The 23,569-nt window shown below is 34.1% G+C and overlaps 1 pseudogene; it reads left to right on the top strand.

Annotated features, from left to right (window-relative positions):
* Positions 1-21,774, top strand: part of LOC114166355 — a 59,449-nt pseudogene extending 37,675 nt beyond the window's left edge.
* The last annotated feature ends 1,795 nt before the right edge of the window (positions 21,775-23,569 follow it).

Raw genomic sequence — 23,569 nt, 5'->3', positions numbered from 1 at the left:
CTTCCGGAGTGTGTGTTGTGGAAATTTCTATTCTGGAAAGGTGAATCCAGAAACACTTTCAGCAACCATTAACACACGAAACCAACATTTATCCTACCCTTTTCGGATTGTGACTTCCAGATTCTCCAACCTAGAAATCATTTTTAATTTCTAGATTGCACAATCTAGAATTTAATTTTTGCCTGAATAAATGCTTTCGGATTGCACACTCTGAAAGTCATTTTGAATTTTAAATTGTGTAATCCGAGATTATTTTCTATTTTTGGATTGTACAATGTAGAAGTCAATTTTTAAATGATTTTTTTTTTCAGATTGCACAATTTGTAAGTCATTACTTTAGATTACACAATCCTAAAGCTTTCTTTTTTTATGAAAAAAATTACTTTTGAATTGCACACCCTGAAACACTTTCTTCCTTAAGTCCATCCATGTTTGGTCTTTTTACCACCCCCATGGGAATACACATGAAAAGTGTGGCCGTGCAGAAAGAAATGGCTTTGCCATGCTTTGGCCGGAAGGGAGAACTTTGGGCAGCCACCTTTACTACGGCCACCCATAGCCCACCTAAGTAGCAGACTCTTTGGGGATTGCTAAAATTATGAACTCAGATTGCTTAAATTACTACCTAAAGGATTTAGATTTCATTGTTATTATTATATTTCCAACATAGAACTTAGATTTGCTATTATTCATTGTCTGACCAGAGATCTTTCATATATATGTAAAACATCCATATGGTTGGTCTGAGTTTCATTGTATTTCTTTGTTGTCACTCCAGTAAAACCAGTACAAATTTCAAGAGATGTATTAATCAAGAACTCCTGCATGGGCTCTAATATTATATTCATCGTGCATTAACTTAATTATGCATCTGAATTTCTTTCAGGCTTCTCTCGATATGATATCTCCGGCCTGGGCTGCTGCTTTTGCATCTCCACCTGCTGCATTGGCATTGTCTATGATTGCAGCTGGTACTTCAGATAGCGAAAATCACGCTCCTTCAACAAATGCCCAGCTTAGGCGTGAAACCTCATTACTGGAAAGGAAACAAGCTAGGCTTCAAACATTTTCAAGCTTTCAAAAACCTTCAACAATTCCCAGCAAAACACCACCCATACCAAAGAACAAAGCAGCAGCAAAAGATGCTGCTTTGGCAGCTGCTCGTGATGTTCAACGCTTTTCAAGAATTGGTTCTGGAAGAGGTCTGAGTGCCGTTGCGATGGCTACATCTGCCCAGCGAAGGTCTGCTGGTGATATGGAGCGGGTTCAGAGGTGGAATATTACTGAAGCAATGGGAGTTGCTTGGATGGAATGTCTGCAGCCAGTTGATACAAAGTCGATATACGAGAAAGATTTCAATGCTCTGTCGTATAAATTTATAGCTGTTCTTGTTGCCAGTTTTGCCTTAGCAAGGAATATGCAACGATCTGAGGTCTGTCTGCTAATTGTTACTATGGTTTTCAGATTATATTGACATACTATATTTTAAAGATTTCTTTGTTTCCAGATGGACAGGCATGTCCGTGCATGTATAATATCTCGGCATCGTATCAGCAGTGGAATTCATGCATGGCGCAAACTTATTCGACAATTAATCGAGATGAAAAGTCTTTTTGGGCCTTTTGCAGATTATTTGTACAACCCAATTCGAGTATGTTATGATACAATGTTCCACGTTGTTGCTACCAACTGGCAGTCTTGGTTGCTGCTCAGTTTTTTCTGGCCATATATTATCTTTTGCAGAGTATATGAAAAACCTTTAGGAAGATGCATATTGCTTGCTGTTCTCAGGTGTACATGCCTGAAAAGTAAAATCCTAGAATTCGAAAAGAACTAGTGTGGCTGCATTGGACTTTAAAAAAGAGCTCGATAGCTATTTTCAGCTAATGCTCTTATTTTTCTGTATGATTATTTTAATGGTTCAGTCACCATGGTGATTATTTTGTATTTTTCTGTAGGTTTTCTGGACACTAGATTATATGGAAAGTTCTTCTAGGATGAGAAGATGTATGAGAAGAAACTATCGAGGGTCTGATCATTTAGGTTCTGCCGCCAATTATGAGGATTATTCAAGGGAGAATAATGATCCGAGCACTCGAGTTTTATCTGCGGAAGCAATTACAATAGAAGGTATAAATGAAGACGAAGAACATATAGAAACTGAAAATTTGGATCTTACAGGTGACGATATAGGAGATGATGTAGAGAATCAGCCTAAATTTTCGAAAGGAGCTGAGAAAACTGTGCAAAAATCTTCAGATTCCAATGCAATTCAACCTGAAAGTGATGAGGGTGTTGTTCAGAGTTCTTCAGCCTTTGCACCTGGTTATGTTCCAAGTGAGCTTGATGAAAGAATTGTTATCGAGTTACCGTCAACAATGGTCCAGCCACTTCGGGTTGTACAGGGAACCTTCCAAGTAAGTTTCATGATCTAATTTTAAAGTAATTTTAAAACGATCCTGATGATATAGCAGATACGAAAAAGATAATTTTGTGAGAACTGTGCCTATTACATTTTGTAGCCATTTTAAGATTACTTGTGGAATGAAGAGCGGTATCGGTAGAGAAGAAGAGCATAGTAAAATCTAGAAAAAAAATGTAGTCGGGAAAAATAAGATTAGTATAAAATAAGTTTTTTTTCTTAATTAAGTAATAAAATTCTTGAAAAAATATATATTTTTTAAAATGGCTGTTGACATTTATTTACATTTTGGTTTTGGTCGACATCTGTAGTTTAGATAAAGTTCCACTTAATTGATGCGAAAAAATAAAATCAAGATCCTACAAAGTGGGTTCATATGAGTTTTAAACTAGCTTGGTGTCTGCTCAGCGTATTTTGTTTTGATAGTAGTTACTAATATGGGAGTAAATATTGCAAGTTTACTATACAATAAATATAGATTTGACCATAAGAAATCCTTAAAATGAAGGGATTCAAATTCAGAGTTTATTTGGAAGATTTGTTCCTGATTTAAAGTCTTTATGTCAGGAGACTTATTTTCTTTTATTAGGATTTGTTTTTCCTTTAAATTCCAATATATTGTTTTTTTCTGAAATCTGCAAAGTAATTCAACAATTATTGCTTACTTGCTACACAGTTTTTCACATGGTATCTAGAGGTTTAGGATTTTCATGGAGCCGTGGTCTCTCTTTGTTTACTTTACAGACTTCATTCATTTTATCTTGAAGAGGACAATGGACTAATATTTCAATTTGTGTTATGTATCTGTGTCCGATACATATCCGTATCCCTGCTTATCCGTGTCTTTGATACGTATCCGTGTCTCTGATACGTATCCGTATTTAATATTTTAAGATATTTTATTGATATTTATCAAATTTATAATACAATAATATTTTTATGATGACATTAATTTATAATTTTTTTATTTTGACACTGTTTAGTACATTTGATTTTAATTTGAATCTACACAATATCAATCATATGTTTATCATGTTTTTAAGAATTTTTGTATATTTTTAATATGCATATATCGCGTATAATATCCTATTTACTTTCAATGTATCTTGGCATATGAAGTATGTGTCTTATCAAATACACGTACAGTAGTTGTGCATCATAGGGGTTTATTATTGTTTTTCTCTTCCTTGTTAAATCACCCATTATTGCTGATTTGCATCTCCATGATGTCTGATCCAAAATCTCAACAAGACAATATTCTTGTTTTTCACAAAGGACTGGTGATCTCCAAGGCATTAGAGCTTCATACAGATTAAGTGGAAAAACTTTCTCAAAAGGTCCCAACTTGTACGGACCTATCTCAAGGTAAAGGGGTGCCTTTCTCATATCCTTAAAAAGTGTCCAAGTAAGGAGAATCCAACTTCCTTCACCCCGGGATGAAAAATACTCCATGATAATGTCCTGGTTGCGGGGTTCCATGGAGTTCAACATTACTGACACGTGTATGTTTCTGATTACAATGAAGAATATATGGGATTTCATCAACAGCATGTATTCAAAGGCAAATGATGCTGCTCAAATGTTTGTCAAAAGACAAAATGTGACAATGGGTACCTTGGCCTTTGAGTACATGCTTACTACAATTGGAAGAACCTGAACTTAAATGGCTGCCATATTTTGTTCTTCATTAATGTTAGGTATTTCAAGTATGGGTTAAATTCATAGACTTGTGGTGATTGAATAATAAACCTCCTTCGTGAGTAATCGTCCAGATAGATAACACTGAGTTTGTTCTCCAGTAGTCTTTGGGTTTGGCACAAGAGGTGAATGATTAGAAGAAGGAACAGAACTAGATTTAGTAGATGATGAACTATTACACTCAATAGATGGTGGAGTATTAATGGGGCTTAATTTTGCAAAAATAAGATTTTTTAGCTAGAATGAATTATCCTTATCTTTGATACATGAGCTTTCCCCCAAAGATAAGGTTGAAAATATTATTTATTTTCAACAAATGTGACTGATAGGCGAGTCCAGATTCTCTACTGGTTTTTTAGTGCTGTCTTCTGCTGAGCATTAAAAATACACTATATTAGTATTGTAAATATCTTTTTAATATATTTTAAAACATCAAAATTAGTGGTAATCAGTGTATTATAAAAGCACAGTAGAGGAACAGCACAAAACAAATCAGCAGAGAATCCAAATTCATGGTTATAACACTTACAAATTAAGTTTTAATTATTAGTTATAATAGAATAATTTAACATATAAATGTAATAATTATTTTAATTTACCAAATTACAAATATTAATTAATCAATTACAAACTTTAAAAATATTTATATGATTAAATATGTTTTAATATTTATTTATAAATATATATCCTATGACGGGCCTAATTCCAATTTAAAAAATTTACAAACAAATTTAAAAAAAGAAAAGAAAAAGTGGCAAGTGAGTCCAGCCGCCCACTGGCATGTCCTATGACGGGCCTAATTCCAATTTCTGGCCCTTTCTTTTTGTGGTGGACCAGCTCAATCTAACCCGTTTTTGGAGAACTGACCAAAACGGGTTGGACTGACCTGTTTTACTATCCTTATTACACACAACTCAACAAGTACCCCACACAACAACCCTTCCGCCCTATATAAAGCTTTCTCAAAAAGTGACACTCCCTGACACAAAAAGCCCCTATAACTACCTTTTATTGATAACTTTTCTCCTAACTTATACATTCTATTTCCTATCAGTGTCTTTATGCCTATCAGGAATTTGGATTCTCTGCTGGTTTTTCTTGTTACTTATTTGATTCTTTCTCGAAAAATTCAGTATAAATGACCTAAATGAAGGTGGTATAACCAGATTTTTCTATATTGGAAAGAGTTGTTTCTAACATCAAAGACAAAGGAATTTGACTCTTACTGCTATCCATCCTGTTTGCGTCCTCTAGAAGGTAGAGCCCATTGTCTTCCCTAGCAAGTCCAATCACCTTCTCCGTTCCTTGATCCTGAAATTAGCAAGTTGTAAGATTAAAAAACACAAGACAGTGTAATCCATTGTAAGCTTGTGAACAAAATTTGGGAGCAGGTAGAATTTCCATTAGAATTAGTTTCTGGTTTATCATAATATCTCCTTTTCCGGCAACTCTAATGCAAGTTCCATCTACAAGTGTACTTTTTTTGTTGCTTCGACACGGTCAATAAGATATAAACCCAGTAGATTACTTAGTCATAAGGTTTGTGGCTCCAAAATCAACTACCCAGACACCTTCTTTAGAGGAATTTAACTAATTAAGTGCACAGGAGTAACGTATATTACCTGCAAATGCGAAGGAGCAATTACTTGAGTCTACAAGTTTTGTTAATTTGTCCAACAAACCCTTAATTTTAGAATCTCCTTTGTGCTGAACTCTGTGTTGTGGAGTAAAGAAAAGGTTGTGGTGTTGCAGCAATGCAGGCTGTGCAGGTGGCTACAGTGGAAGAAAGAAAGGGATGTAGTTTTGCAGCAATACAGGCTGTGCAAGAGAATACACAGGCTCCCAAGGATTTTAGACCTCGCATACCATGTTAAAAACTTAAAATAAAAAAAAACTATTTATGATATTATTCATAGAGGAGCAATTCTCTTAAATAGAGTACATGGATATAATAATTAAAAATCCTAATTTATGGTGAATATAATCCATCCCTACAATTTAGGATCAATGATATTGTGCAATAAATATAAAATATATTGTCGGCCTGTCAATCCACTTAATTATTCTCCTGATCATGAAATGTATTTAAATCTCTTAATTATGTAATTAAAACTTTACAATGAATATGCAACATTAGAAGAAGGTTTGGTTTGCATGTCACACCTTCCGCCAAAGCAGCTGGTGTCTGATGTTCTAATAAAAGGACTTGATGCCTCAGACTTCCATAATCTAATAACCAACCTGGCAGTGGAGGACATTTATTCCTGGGCTTTAGAGGGTGTGTTGAAATATGGGTGTAAATATTTCACATTTACTGGACAAATCTATATTCTGATTCCACAATTATTGCTTATTGCCCACACATTTTTTCACATTCCGATTCTTTTGAAGTATGTGGTTCATGTATTACATCCTAAAATGAATTTAATGATCATGGGATGAAGTTACATTGCTGATTCTAGTCCTTGGAAACAGTCTCCACTAAATTTGTATAATATATATAGTGATGATGTGGAAAACTTATTATTGGAAAGTCACCGTAATTCCAATTATCATTTTCCCATCTTAATTGCAGTCTTTTTGGGTTACATACTTTCAACCTTGAAGCATTATGTTTAGTCTTCCATGGACAAGAGATGTGGTTTTAAATAGAGCTTGAAAATCTTAGACTATCCTCAATTTATAAGTTGGTTCCTATAACTGAGATTTACTTCTACAATTAATCTCTTTTCTAAGCAAGTAATTGTTGTATAAATTGTGAATACCTTTTGTATGGATGATTGATTCAGAAAATTTTTCAGATTGCTTTCAATTGAAATTTATTTAGAATGATAAAACATTACAAAGATTTGGGAGAGTTGGGAATCCTCTTTAAAGTATTCACAAAAAACAAAATATCAAAGAATGCATAGATGGAGTAGGGTTCCAAAATCCTTCAACAATTCTGTTGAGGAAACTGTTAGAAGTGGGTTTTAAGCCTAATTCAACCTCACAAAACCAGTTTGTAAGGTGAGGATTGCACCAGACCGAGGTATATTCATCTCGTGCGTGGGACTGTGGTCCATTAGCGGCCCGATAGTGAGTGAAACAGAATGTCCAAGAAATCTTGTTAGGATAGGTTCTAACCTGACTCTAATACCAGGTTAGAAGTGGGCTTTAAGCCTAACTCAACCTCACAAAACCAGCTTGTAAGGTGAGGATTGCACCCACTTATATATTGTGAATTAGCGTTATCTCTAGTCAATGTGGGACTTTCAACAGAAACCAATTGAAAAATCATCTTATACACTAAGTACACCTCAAATACCTAATCCTACCCTTATCTGTAAACAAGTGCTGTGATATACGTTGATACATGAGAATTGCACCCAAACCAAATGTACCAAAGTGTAATATAAGATTCACGCCACATTTTTCCTTTTCTACTTCTTCCGAAGAAATGAAAGCTCTTAAAGATTTGGCCCATGGGCTGAGGACACACTCAACACCAAAAGGGTTGTAGAAAAGCAGTATCAGAACAGTGTAAGGATATTGTAGAATTGATGGTTTTCAGCAATGCATGGGGAGTTTGGCACACATGATAAGATCACGATGAATATATCTGGCCCATGATACTTATCTCAGTTACTCTTATTATCATCATTACTCTGGGTATTGTAGCTTTTTGTTGCTTTCTACCATCAAATACATGGAAAATTATAGATGAGTTAGTTAAGATTTGGGCTGCTATTTTTATTGTCAGAAAAATGGATGAAGAGTATAGAAATTATTCTCTTGCCTTAAATATAGTTAAACTGCACTAGTGTGAAATGCTTATTGTCTTGTTGTAGGTTACTAGTAAGAGGATAAATTTTATAGTTGACCATAATGAGACGAGCACCGTAATGGATGGTTTGAAATTTGGTTGTGAGACACAAGAACAAGAAAAGAACCGCAGCTGGTTAATATCTACTCTTCATCAAATTTATAGTCGGAGGTGAATTCATTTTGTTGACTATTTATTATTTTATTGTTCTATTGTATGCACCTGCAATCATTTTGATTCTTAATACATACATATATATCTTAAATATTTAAGAATATGAGAAAAACTCTTTGTATGTTGAATGTCATTGTTGTTTTTACCTTAAATTTTGGGTGGAACATAGCAAAGTCAAAAGGCATGCTTTATGCTTCTGTGTAAGGAGTGATTGCTTTGGGGTATTAGAAAGGTCTATAATTTCTAGTGCATGTTTTGTTTTCCTCTTAAGGATACCTAATATATTCCCCTGTTTCTGTTCCATTTTTTGCATTCCTTTTCTGTCCTTTTTTGCTTTTGTTATTGCAGTCTGCATCAAAAGGACTACTAAAAAACTGCATATTACTATTAAAACTCAATTTCTTAATTTTGTCAATCATGTTTCTATTGAAGTGTTGAACAATAAAGATTCTTTCAAAAATCAAGTATATGAGCCCACCCAAGATGCATTTGGATATTTCTAAATTGGTTGCTTAAATTGAGGGAAGGTATAGTGCAATTATAAATAATCTAATGAAGTAGGCGCCAGAAAACAATAGCAGTCCGTTTAGTAAATATCTCCCTATCTAATTGCACCTTCTTCCATTTTGCTTAGCTACTTTGTGTTTTCTTTTTGACAGTTTATAGTGCAAACTTGTTGGAGTTAACATTTTGAACTTGATGTTGTATGCATATCATTAATTGATTCCTTTTACAGATATCTTCTTAGAAGAAGTGCACTAGAGATATTTATGGTGGACCGTTCCAACTTCTTCTTTGACTTTGGGGTACTGATTCTAGAATATGCTGCTTTGTTTCCTTTCGTAGTTCAGCAATGTAATCATCTCGGATTTTTAACCACAATTAATCTTAATATATTTTTTAACATCTTAATGATGAGCGGATGATTGGTAATTGATGCAAACTTACAATCCTTGAACTGATTCTCCCTACCAAAATTTCCTCTGCAGAGTAGAGATGGGCGAAGAAATGCATATCAAGCAATTGTTCATACTCGACCTCTGTATTTAAACAATATATATTTAGCTACCCAGGTATTATTTTTGTTAGTGAACTTTCGTCTTCATAAATTTCTTTGCATGTGAGATTAGGATAAAAGTAATTTATTTTTCAGAGGCCTGGACTACTTTTGAAAAGAACCCAGCTTATGGAACGTTGGGCAAGGTGGGAGGTGAGAAGTTTCTTAACTCTAAAGACGTTAGTGTGTTTGGATTTGCTTGGTTACGTTATAAAGCAATCTTTTTTCTCATATTAAGCTGCTTTATTCAAAAGAAATCATGTTTAAATTCAGGCATAAAAGTTGATGATTTGTTTTTGTACCAACCATTTATTCCTTACTAGATATAGCATGTGTAACACTTTTGTCACGTGTCCAATTGGATTACATCGCACGTAACGTATACTTCAATAATAAGAGGTAGAAAAGAAATATTTTACTAATTACTGGCGTGATAATTACATTTTCAACTACTCTTTTGTAATAATCACATCTCTTAAAAAAAAGGAAATAAAATATATTGGAATGAATACTTTAGGGGTCATATGGCTTGTCGCACCAGAGTCCGAAACCCAAGATTACTTACATAAAGTTTTAGAAACATCAAAAGAAGAATTGGAGTTCTTACCAGTCATGACTACAAAGCACGTACTTGAAGGTGACTTATTGATAGACTACATGAGAGATTTCAAACGTTCAATTTCAGTATGTAGTGCATGCACCTCTAAGGTTAACAGATCAACATTGCTTAGTGGAGCTGTATGTTTAAGTAAATAATAGGGATTCTTGACCCCTCTTAATTAAAAATAAATAAAGACAATAGGGCACCAAAAGCCTCAGTGGTGGCAGTGGTGATGACAACAACAATTCCAACGATGACAATGGCGAAAGCTCTGGTGAAAGGTCCGACAGAGGTCCAACGACAGCTCCGGCTAGGGTACAACAACAGCTATGGCAAGGGTCCAACAAAATCTCTAGGAAGGTCTAGCAACAGCTCCAGCAAAAGTTTGGCAGTGGCTTTGGTGCACGACAAATGGGGTGCAACAGTGGACAGAACCACAAGTTGGTTGTACTTCAGGCAACTCTATAAAGTTGGAATAGGTTTTCTCTATTGCAATCCATATGGCTTTTGCTGAATTGAGAAACATACATGTGTCACTGATTTCTGGAACCATTGAGTTCCATAACCAAGCCATAATCATGTAGTTTTCTTCGTCCCATGAACTGAATGTAGGATCATCTTTAGCAAGATAATCATAAAGTTAAATGGCTAGCCTTTCCTTTTCCGTTGAAGATGGTCCTAATGAGTGGAAACCATTTTGGATAATTTTTTCCATTCAATGGATAGGCTGAATGAACACCCTTGAATTCTCCTACATTGTGAGGTTTGTTACCATTTTTCATTCCAGCCATTACAATAAAGTGATATTTTTTACAGTCAAAAACACTTTCTTATGATCAAATCAATTTTCAATTATGAACTAAATAGGAGAGACGAGAATTGGCTGTAGTAAGTAGGAGATGGAACCAAAAGGTAGGGATTTTCTTCAGCTATGGATTTTCAAGCTCTTGACGAAAGGTTGAGAAACACACAATAAGAGAAATGCTAAATTTCTGAAAGTGTGATATTTTTCATTGATTTTTCTTTTGGAATGCCAAACATGTTTTTCATTGATTTAAATAGAATTGGATACATTGTATATATACTGTACATAACTCATACAGATACTGAGAATAAACCTAATTGTAATTGGTATAACTGTCTAACAAAATCTAACTGAACTAAGATAGCAGTACTGTCTATGCCACTGTATTGGGTAGCAGCAGCAGAGGTGCTCTGGTATCTCTAACACAAACATATGAAATTTGTCATAATTCATTTTGTTGAAAACTTTTACATACTTTTTAGTAACAGCTATCCAGACAAACAATAAGTTTCTAATGTAATTTGCTTACTAACTTTACGGTGCCCTTATGCAGATCAGTAATTTTGAGTATCTAATGCAACTCAATACATTGGCTGGCCGTAGTTATAATGATATAACCCAGGTGATCTTCGCTATTGCACTCTATAATTAACTCTTTAACTCTATCTTCATGTTATTTATTTTATCATTATGAATTTTTTGCAGTATCCAGTTTTCCCCTGGATTCTTTCTGATTACAGTTCAAAGAGCTTGGATCTTTCTAATCCTTCTTCTTACCGGGACCTTTCAAAGGTTATCATGAATGTTGCTTTGGTGAAATCAAGGGAAATTACCTCATATTTTAAATTTGTAATTTTTTTATATCATGCAGCCTATTGGAGCACTGAACCCAGATCGTCTTAAAAAATTTCAAGAGAGATACTCCAGCTTTGATGACCCCGTAATACCTAAATTCCACTATGGATCACACTACTCAAGTGCAGGAACAGTAGGTCCCACCCCCCACCTCCTTCTTTGAATTTTCCTCTGGTAATTTAGTACGTAGGCAATTTAGTACGTAGGCTGTGGATGCTAGTTTTTGGTTTATTCTCTTACTTGTGATTCATGGTTGATTCAGATGGAGCTTAAGTGATTAACTTTGAGTTGATGTCAAGTTTATTTTTATGCATGAACTCCCAATTTCAAAATAGGAAGTTTCACGTATCCCGAATCACAATCAATAAAATTTGAATCATTTTTGGCTGCACTATGTCAGTATGTTGGAAGCATCAAATGTACAATCATCTGAACCTTGGCGCTCAGAAAAAAGGGAGATAGAGAATATTTATTGATTTTGGGCTAGATGATTTTTAAAGGGAAAGATGTAGATTTTTTGCCAGGATGCTTTAAATGGTCAATCATGTTAAGATCAAACAAAATGGCTTCCATGTGATACCAATCAAATAATAAATGCTTAGGATATTAAAATAAGGTTGGTTTACATTCAAGTATTGTCAACAAAGTCCTGATACAGAAAGACATCTCACAAAATGTGATTAGTGTAAACTTGGGCACTTTAATGTTATGCTATTTTGTTTATTCTTATTTCCTGTTTGTTGGCATACTACTAACATACCCCAGTGTTAAAAGGCTTCTTGCATGCAAAAGTACAGGAAAGGGTCACTGTGTAGCCCTACCCCTACACACACACACACAGATATATATATATATATATATATATATATATATATATATATATATATATATATATATATATATATATATACATACACACACACACATGTAAAGAGGCTGTTTCTGAAGGGTCCTTTTAGCATCTGTGTTTATTTTTGGCTTCTGCATTAAATCTCCCATCTCCTTGCTAAGTCATAGAATAAATCAAAATCACCATGATTTTTTCCAGTTCTTCTGAAGTAGCAACAGAAGCAATCACCCAGTATGCAAATGACAGCATTTAATATGGTTGCATTTTAGTTGCTGATTTTGCATTAGTTAATGGTTATTATCTTTTACAGGTTTTGTATTATCTTGTTAGGGTTGAACCATTCACTACTCTTGCAATCAAACTTCAAGGTGGAAAATTTGATCATGCAGATCGAATGTTTTCTGATATTTCTGCTACTTGGAATGGAGTTCTTGAGGACATGAGTGATGTGAAGGAATTGGTATATGTTTACTAACATACAACAGAACGATTGGTTTTCGTAAATGCTTTTAATTAAATTTTAGTACTTCAATATCAAAGACTTCTAGGGTTCCTTGGAGGACTTCAATGTTTTTAGTACTTATATTGTTAAATGCTTACCATGGTTTTCTTGAAACTTATATTTCATTCTTTCTTTCTTTTTTCCCCATTTTAATCTCAACTTAGGTTCCTGAGCTATTTTACCTCCCCGAGGTCCTCACAAATGAAAATTCAATTGATTTTGGCACAACACAATCGGGAGGAAAGCTTGGTATACTCATTGAGATTTTCTTCATTTCCTTTTTATGAAGAAAATGTGATTACATATATATGCATATTAAAGTTATTACCCCACATGAGAATTACTTTTTGTCATACCAGATACTATAAAACTTCCTGCTTGGGCTGAGAATCCAGTTGATTTTGTGCACAAGCATAGGATGGCTCTAGAGAGTGAATATGTATCTTCTCATTTGCATGAGTGGATTGATCTCATTTTTGGGTAGGTTTTCTTCTTGCTTTTTATTTTCTCCATATTTTTTTACTAGGATAGACCGAGGATATTCACCACCTTTGAAGTATGAGTTGCCCATATAAGAGATTTGACACCACCACCTTTAATACAAAACCTTAAGGTTCAATGTTTGTGGATCTTTCTTTTCTTATATGACATCAACTTTCTCATATCTACTTTCTTTGGAACTTTCAACTCATACTTGGATTTTTAACTGTTTTCCCCTAAAATTTCAGTTGGGTTTTACCACGAGTTTCTTCCACAACAAGACATGGTTGTACCAGCCATTTATCTCAACACACTTCCCCTTACCCTTACTATAGTGGCGTTTTACCACAACGGGACATACTTGTCTCCATTTCAGTTTGGCACCAAGATAAACTTGACTCTGATACCATTTTTGGGATTTTTTTTACTGGGATAAACTAAGAATATTTACCACCTCAGAGCTATAAGTTACATAATAAGAGACCTGATACCACCTTTAACACAAAACCTTAAGGGTTGTTTGTAGGTCTTTCTTTTCTTATATGTCACTCAACTTTCTCATTTGTATTCAAGGCGAGACATTCAAATCATACTTGGGTTCCTAACAAAATCTCCCTTTTGTTTATTCATGAGTTTTATTTTTCTAGCATTTTTTATGTAGACATCTCTGGCATTCCTTTTTAAATTTTCACTTTATTTTAGTCCCTTGAAAACTTGCATTTGTTTACATTAAATGGATTTAACCATGCAGGTATAAGCAACGGGGAAAGGAGGCTATTGCAGCAAATAATGTTTTCTTTTACATTACTTATGAAGGGACAGTGGATATTGATAAAATATCTGACCCAGTATGTCTCTGTTGCATCTTCATATTTTCAATTAATTTTGTCGTCTATATAACATGCAAATCCAACTCCCTGAAGCAAAATATGAAAATATCCACATTAATTGTCGTATGAGAACTACCTTCTTTGGTTAAACGACTAAAGTACATGTTAGCTATAGTTATTTTTGTCACTTATATATGTGTTTGTTTCCATAATTTTATTATAAAGGAAATTAACTGCTTAAGCTTGATAAACATTGCAATCCTGTTCTTGTTAAAATTAGAGCTAGAAAAAGAATCCCTTTTGCCATTACTATCTCTTTTTTTAATCAAAAGCAACAAATGCTATTGCATAACTTTAAAAAAGAGTGCCAAGGACTCATTTCGTCGTTTGTCATCCCAACTATGTTTGCATCACAAACAACATCAATCATATGCAACACCTCTGAATATTATAAAAGCATCAGACCTCAACAAATAACTTATCCATGGTTTGTAACTTGTTCTTAGATGAACTGAACTGAGAGTGAAAAGAGAGAAAGAGAACTGAATATGAAGGGAATCTTTATTATGCATATTACATCAGAAAGTATGAGTACAAGATGCATTTATTGGCATTGCTTACTAACAGCTATATAATAACTGACAGCTGTACAAATTAGATTACAAGTAAACCTACCGCTGTACAAAGAAAACTTACAAGTAATACATCTACAAACTATACAAACTGACTTGGTTCTACTAACATCCCCTCACAAACTCAAGGACAAGATTTTTCAGAAGAAAAAATCTTCATATTGAGTTTGACCTAAACCCTAAATGCGTTTAACTACAGCCCAATGAGAATCCAATGGGTTAGCCATAAACTAATAAACTTTATTTACAACAAAGCTAATTTTTGGCCAAGTAAGAGTGGCATATTGGAAAGCACCAACTACTGAGCGAAATAAAATAGGTTCTGAAAAAAGATCGGTACCATGTGTTTTATGAAGCAAGTCTCTTACATTATTTGTCTGAGTCATGAGAATAGACTGATCACACAAACATTTTATCTCAAAGCCAAGAAAGTAGTCTAGTTGACCAAGTTGTTTCAAGGAAAAAGTCACATGAAGTCAGGTTGTAATATTTTAAATGAGAGTAGTAGAGCTACCAGTTATGATTATATCATCAATATAAACCAAAAAGTGGACAACTTCTAATTCCTTTTATGTAGATGAAGAGAGAGGCGTCACAAGTGTGGTTAACAAAACCAAACTTATGAAGAGTAGTTTGTAAATGATTGATTGAACCACTGCCTCAGGGCTTGTTTTAATCCATAAGAGTTCTGTTTTTAACATACAAACAAGAGCCTTATCACTTGCTTCAAAACTAGGTGGTTGTTGCATATAAATTGTTTCATCAAGATAATCATTCAAAAAGGCATTATTGAGATCAATTTGAAACAATTTCCACCCATGAGAGAGAGCAATAGTAAGAATATTTTTTATTGTAAAAGGTTTACCTACGGGAGGAAAGGTTTCATGAAAAATAAAAACCATGGACTTGATGAAAACCTTTTGCTACAAGATGAGCTTTATACTTATTTATTGAGCCATCTGCTTTTTCCTTACTCAAAAAACCCATTTACAACCAACAACCCTTCTATTAGAGGGTAAGTGTGGCAGATCCCAAGTTTTTTTAATTCATTAGAACATCATATTCCTGCTACATTGCAGCCAGCCAATTTTCATCTTTAAGAGCTTGTTTGACACTGGTAGGTTCAAAATGAGATAACAACAAAGATGAATGAAATCTGTTTTGAAAAATACCAAATTTAGATCAAGTTTTCATAAGAAGTATTATGTAAAGGTGCAGTCAGATTCAAAAGAAGATGAATTAATAGTAGAAGATATAGATAATGTTGCACCAGAATCTGATGTCATGGAAGTACTAAACACTGGATTTTCAAATTGTTGAGGTGGCGATAGATTTGGGTTTAAACTAAAATACTGACTAAGATCTTGGATAGAGTTTGGTGTACTTGGGAGAAAAAACATAATAAGGAAATATTTGTTCATTTTAAACAAAACATCCTTGGAAATATATATACGAACACTAGATGAGAGACATTTGTAGCCTTTGTGTAACTATGAGTAACCGAGGGAAATACACTCCTCAGACATGAAATCAAGTTTGTGATAATGATAAGGTCGTAAAAGAGGAAAGCAAGCACAACCAAAACTTTTGAGGAAATGAAAATTGGGATGTTTATTAAACAAAGCAGAATACGGAATGGCAAAGTCTAGAGATGTTGTAGGCAACCTATTGATAAGAAAACAAATTATCTCTTTCAAATTAACTAACACTTAACATATTTTTTGTAGTGGAAGGAACATGCAAAAAATTATTTGGTTGAAAAGTGACTCATAAGGTGACACAAAAGAGAGGAACCAACACCATAAATACTCAAACCTGCACCGTTTCCAATGAAAATTTGATCTGGACCATTAAACTGTTGAAGATATTTCATGTTTTGTGGTTCACCAGTAACATGGAAGCTTGCACCAAAATATTGGCATTACCTTGAGAAGTAGACTTCATCATCATTGCACTCGGTTGAGCATTGCCATTAGGCTTAGTATTAGTATTCACCCAAGTATTTGATGTTTTATATGAACCACCCAAATAAGGAATGGACTGTTGTGTAGCAGGACAAATGAAAAACAATGATTAATGAGGCTGATAGGATGCATCAGATATGAAATAACAAACATTGGTTGTATGTCCAAATTCGAGACATATTTGGCACTGAAAATTGGCAAATTTACCACCACTTCCTCTGCTAGAACTACCACCATGAGAGGATACTCCAGCGAGAAAGCCTCCACATTGACTGCCAAATGAGTGTAAGGAGCTTGAATGTAATGCAGTGATGGTTAGACTAAAGTTTGTGTCTCTTGAACATAGAAATGGCGTGTTTCATGTCCATACAAAAGAGCTTCAATTTCAGTAATTGAAGGTGTGCATTTCTTACTCTCAATAACAAATACAACTGGAGCATAGTCAAATGGAATGGAAGACCTTCCAAATAGCATCAACATATTCTTCATGGCGCACAGGAATACCAACACCAGCAAGCTCACAACATAATTTTTAATCTTGAGCAAATACTCTTCCCTTGATTTGGAACCAAGTTTGATAGCATGCATTGTAGTGTGCAGTTGTCGTGTATGAGACTTGGTTTGAAGACTGAAATACTCATGAATTTTCTCCCAAACTTTATGAGTACAAACAAGAATACGAGAGAAAGAGAGTATGAAGCCAAACCAATAACGTTTGATTCCAAACTTCCCAAGCTTCATGCTCAAGATGAATGAATATCTTTAGCAACACAATCATGTTCAGTTAGATATCAAGGTGGAACCATTGGATTCGCAACAAATCGTTGTAACTTGGCGATTTGATTATCTCAGCAATAGTTGTTGAAAATAATTGCCAAGTGTAATTTACCTTGTGCAGAGCAAAACTCACTATCGCCAAAAAGAAGAAAAGTGGGTCTGAGAACAAGTCACCGCTCAAAAGTTCAATTCACTATCACCAAAAGAAAACGTAGCTATGAGAACAATTCACTGATTGCAACTTCTAATTAACTTTCAGAGTTCAATTACATAAAACAAAAATTTATGAACAGATAATGAACCAGCATCAAAATGCAACTGAATGAAGAAAATTACGAACGGCATCAAAGAGACCGAGATAATATCAAAATCAGGAACCTAGAACAATTCACCGATTGATAGTATTAAATTGACTGAACAGAAGCAACAGCGAGCTGAATCATGAAAAAGTCAGAGGAAAAGCTGGATCGTAAAAGAAATGCTCTGGATACCATCTTAGATGGATTGAACTGAGAGTGAAAAGAGAGAAAGAGAATTGAACATTAACTGAATTTTTATTATGTATATCACATCTGAAAGTATATGAATACATGTGTATTTATAGACATTAGTTACTAGGCTGTTTCTTCTTGCACTCCCATCAAATTTCTTCCTGCACTTCATCATTCTAGATTTTATTTTCCGGAACACACTAAATCAATTCTGGAAACATTTTTCAAGAAGGCACTTACCCATTTTTCCGGAATACACTCACTAACTCCGGACAAATTTTTCTAGAAGCTATGATGGGGTGCAGGAAGAAGATTGCTAGGGTACGGGAAGAAATAGCCTACATACTAACAACTGAATAAGAACTGACATCTGTGCAAAGTAATTTACAAATAAACCTACAGCTATACAAAGAAAACTTACAAGTAATACATCTACAAACTATCCAAACTGACTTGTTTCTACTAACACTCGGTACTTTCTACTGTGCATGACATGTAAAGGTGCAACAGCATGCCACACAAGATCAGATTGCTTATTTTGGACAAACACCATCTCAACTTTTGACTATTCCACACTTGAAGAAAAAGCCACTATCAGAAGTTCTTCATTTGCAGGTAATTTCGATATTGATTACTTCTTTCTGAGTAAGCATCTATGTATGCCTCCCTGTCTTGTTTCCCATGTTTTATTTTGGCTTTCTGTAATGTGTCTTGATTACATACAAAAGTCATCTAGCAAACTGATAATTCATGGTTAGCCATTAGCCATTAGCCATGCAAGGATAATGGCTGTTTTTCTTTATTTTGGTTCGTATATGAAGAGAAAATGTATATTTCTTTTTACTAAATAACTCACTAATTCTAAACTCTTACAGGAAAAAATCCCAAACATGACCAAAATCCATACTCGGCGCCATTTCTTATATTTGAGTTACCATTGACTTTGATTCCCTTAAGCATTTCCAGACAAAAAGGGTTTTATTTTTATTTGTTAAATATTCCATCTGTTTCATTATTTGTCTCTTTAACATAATGCATACATCTTAAGAAATTTTTTTACTACGTAAATTACTATGATTAAATGATTTAAGGTAGCTACTATAAATCATGTATTACGTGCATAGCTTTAAGTTTTATTAAACATATTTTAGTAAAAATTGTATCCAATTAACAGACTAAAGTATTCTAATATACTCCAGCCATATGCTCCATGTATAAAAAACAAATTAAAAAAAACTTGAACCTGAGATCAGTTTCTCATATTTGTGCAGAACACTATGGTCAAGAAAGATTTAGATTTTATTCCTATTGACTTTAATTCTGTATATTTGTTGTATCTCAGTTTTATTACTAGCATAATAATCCCACAATCTCTGGAATTTATTTCCTAGAATAGGCTGTGCTTTTTCTAAAATTGTCCAATAAATTTGTGTATATATATCGAATGTATGTAATGTGAAATAATGAGAAAGAAATTATTTTCTTCTAAACTTAAGAATTATGAACCCTTCTTCTCTCCTTCCTAGAAGTAGAAAGAGAGAAAAAATAAATTGATCCCGGATTAGACACCACCTACACCTAGTCAGAAAGAAAGCCTAACTTATCTGTTTCGATTACCTCTGACTATTTTTGTCATTAGTATGTTATGTTGCTTCGAAATGCTCTCCTATTGTTTCATGCTTGCTCAACTGCGAATGATCAATGCATGTGATTATAATGATAAACTGATAATGCATACATTTTTGTCTATCAGACAATATTCCGCAACCCAAAAGCAATCAAGTCATATCCCATTCCATCCCCTGAACACTGCAATCTACCAGCAGCTGCTATCCATGCGTCTTCAGATATGGTTGTGGTTGTTGGTTTAAATGCACCAGCAGCTCATGTTGCACAGCACAAATGGCAACCCAATACACCTGATGGGCAGGGTACACCATTCCTCTTTCACCATGGAAAGGCTACAGCAGGTTCTGCTGGTGGGATTATACGAATGTTAAAAGGTCCTGCTGGGACTGCTGAAGAGTGGCAATATCCCCAAGCATTGGCTTTTCCTGTTTCTGGAATTAGAAGCCAAGCTATTGTCTCTATAACATGTGACAAAGAAATTATTACTGGTAAATGTAGACGAGCTACGATTATTAAAATATGCTGCCACTAGTAGTATGTGAAAAATGTAGTTCTTTTTCTTTTTTCAAAATACTCTCTTCCCCCTCCCTCTCAGATCTTAAACTTCATCTAAGAAACTTGACCTACATTTGTAGTACCAACTTTTTAAACTGCCTGAATCTTTCACATCTAACTTGACAATTGGACTTCTGATTAGGTGGGCATGCTGATAATAGTATCAGGTTAATATCCTCAGATGGAGCTAAAACCTTGGAAACAGCCTATGCTCACTGTGCTCCTGTGACTTGCCTTGGTCTTTCACCGAATAGTGACTACCTGGTGACAGGATCCCGAGATACAACAGTATTACTCTGGAGAATACATAAGGCACTTGCATCACATTCAAGTGTCACAACAGAATCTTCGACTGCGAATGGCACTGGCACTGGCACGCGGCCTTCAACCAGCAGTAGTTCTTCATCACATTTGTTGATGGAAAAGAATCGTAGACGCCGTATTGAGGGCCCTATACAGGTACTTAGGGGGCACCAAAGTGAAATACTCAGCTGTTGTGTTAACTCAGATCTTCGAATGGTTGTTTCATGCTCTCACTCATCAGATGTTCTTCTACACTCTATAAGAAAGGGACGTTTAGTCAGAAGGCTGGATGGTGTGGTGGCTCACACTGTCTCCCTTTCCTCTGAAGGGGTTGTCGTGGTGTGGAATGAATCGAAGCATATTCTCAGTACCTTTACTCTTAATGGTCTTCTGATTGCAAAATCAGAATTACCTTTCTCTAGCAGCATTAGTTGCATGGAAATTTCTCTTGATGGATGGAGTGCTTTGATTGGAATTAATTCTCAAGAAAATGGTAGAGCCTACAATAGCAGTTGGAATTCGCAATCGAGTAAGTCGGGTAATGAAGATTTTTATTCAGACTCAGAAGAAACTCACGATACCAACAGAATAAATGCTCCATCACCTTCAATTTGCTTCCTGGATTTGCACACTTTGGAGGTACAATATTAAGATGTTTAAATTGAGCTGTCTAAAGAAAATCATATCTTTTATTTCTCATCAAACTGTTTCTTTATGTGCCTTCATACTTCCTCAATATTCGCATACTATAAGAAAACACTCAGTAAGAACAGCATTCTGATTCTCTCAAACATCATGAGCCCTGTTTCTTTCCTACTATGCATATCCTTGGAACTGTTTTTCATTGCTAACCACTCTACCATACTATCTTGTGTAGGTGTTTCATGTGTTGAAGCTGAGAGAAGGACAGGATATCACAGCTCTTGCTCTAAATAAGGATAACACAAATCTTTTGGTTTCAACATGGGACAAACAGTTGATTGTCTTCACTGATCCGACTGTAAGTTAGATCACTCTTGATAAGGATCATTGTCAAATATCAATCATTGCTTATGATTTACCAGCGAATACTGTTTCTAAATATTCCATGATTCCAAGCAATGATTTTTTTTTATGATCCTTGTAAATTGGATAAACCATGAACATTGATTTCACCTGCATTCTAGTTTAATCAGATTTGCACATTATTTGGAGTTTACAATTTACACCTGTTCGGTTTGATAGTTTTATTGCTTCTTGCAGTTGAGCTTGAAGGTGGTCGATCAAATGCTCAAGCTTGGTTGGGAAGGTGATGGGCTTAAGCATCTCATAAAATGATATGCTTTTCCGGCATACAAATGAGGATTACATGATCTTTTCTATGTAATAACTATTAGGAAAATAGAATGGAGTTATAATACTCCAACTTGTTAGTGTTATAATTGAATGTCTTCAGAGACATATTGTAACATATTTAACGACCAACTCTGACCAGTTACCGTATAGTGGTTAGGTTACTAGTTTTAGCAGTGTTTTACTGTCCCTTTTGAGCTCAAATATTAGTATCTCACAAGCTTTGACTGAGGTTAGAGTCATCACAGTGTTGTTCTCTGCTTTTTTATTGTGGTCAATGAAAATATGGTAACCTGTTTTCGACTAATACTTTCTCCCTTGTAACAACCTGTCATGTATATTTTTGTTTATATTAATAAAAATATAAGAGTGGTTAATGGACAGAGTATGGGGTGCAGATAGTTTGGGAATAGAGATATTGTTTATGGACCAATTATAATATCACTCAAGTATGTGTCTATATTTGTTAAAACCGTAAAAGATTAGGAGCTTTAATTGCAATTTTGACAAGTATTGAGTAGTTTCTAGTGTGAATGTGTATGATTAAAGTGTAAATCTTGTATTTGGTTACATGTGGGGAGGATATCCAAATTTTTATTCTCGAAATACAATTCATTTAACACCAAAAGATTGTTGATAGCATCGTGGATCGGGGCATTAATTGGGTTTATATACTTGGAGGATATGAAACTTAGTATGAACCACTATGGATGAAAGAGGAGACACTGGACGCACGTATTTGCCATAAAGTTCCTTTTTGGATGTCCAATCATGCTTCTTTAAAGTTTAACTTGTTATCCTTCCCTTTGATTACTTCTTTTTCACTCATTTCAAACACTCTCAAACACAAAATAACTAAAACATAGCAAATTACGTATATAATACAAACTTGAAGATTAAATATATAAGATGAGAAATTAGAAAATAGTTCATTTTATTCACAAAACTTAAAAAATAGAAAATAATGTTATCATAATGATACTAAAAAGTTAGAAACTTATAACGAAGTATTCAAATATAACATAATTTCAATATATTATAAAAAAAGTTATTAAAAGGATATTTTTCTCAGTTGATCATCTCAGATGGATGACAAAATCAGAAAATAAATAAATAAATAATCTTTAAAATAAATAGAAACTTATTACATTTAAAAACTTGATTGGATAAAAATACGTACAATCAAATTTTGAAAAAAGATAAAATATAGACAAAAATTCAAAAAAGAGAGGTGGGGAGAGGTAGTGAACAAAACAAGGGAAAAAGAGAGAGAGAAGGAGAGAGAGAAAAAAAATGTGGAAAGAGAAAGTGCATTAGATTGTTAACGCCATAGTTTCCTAATGAAAACCTTGAAAGGTTGCTCTAAGAAATGAATCAACTATCTAAAGCTCTAAAAGAAAACCCATAATTTAATGTATAGATTTTTTTCAAGTTTAGTTTTGTATAGTAAAAAGTTTCTTCCTAATTATTAATTTAATTTTCCAAATATTCCTATATGCTTTTGGTTTATTTATGGTTTAAGCTTCCTTGTTTATTGGTTAAATTGTTTAATTTCCGAGAATCAAATTACCTCAACTTCAAATTATGTATAATAAAACTAAACTAATTCATTAATTAATAATGGTTTTCTCTGTATTTACACACATAGATAAGTAGACCTCATTTTACACTCTAATTTCTGTTTTTAACAAACCAATTTGTGTTTGTAATAACTTCGCTAATTTGATTTTTTATGAGTTATTTATTGATTTTTCTATAACTTTTACGGTCATTGTATAAACAATAAACATTAAAAAATAGTTCGTTT

The sequence above is a fragment of the Vigna unguiculata genome, chromosome 10 (genome assembly GCF_004118075.2).
Source record: "Vigna unguiculata cultivar IT97K-499-35 chromosome 10, ASM411807v1, whole genome shotgun sequence".
NCBI lineage: Eukaryota > Viridiplantae > Streptophyta > Magnoliopsida > Fabales > Fabaceae > Vigna > Vigna unguiculata.
Note: the sequence above shows the minus strand (reverse complement) of the source record. Positions and strands in the feature narration are given on the sequence as shown.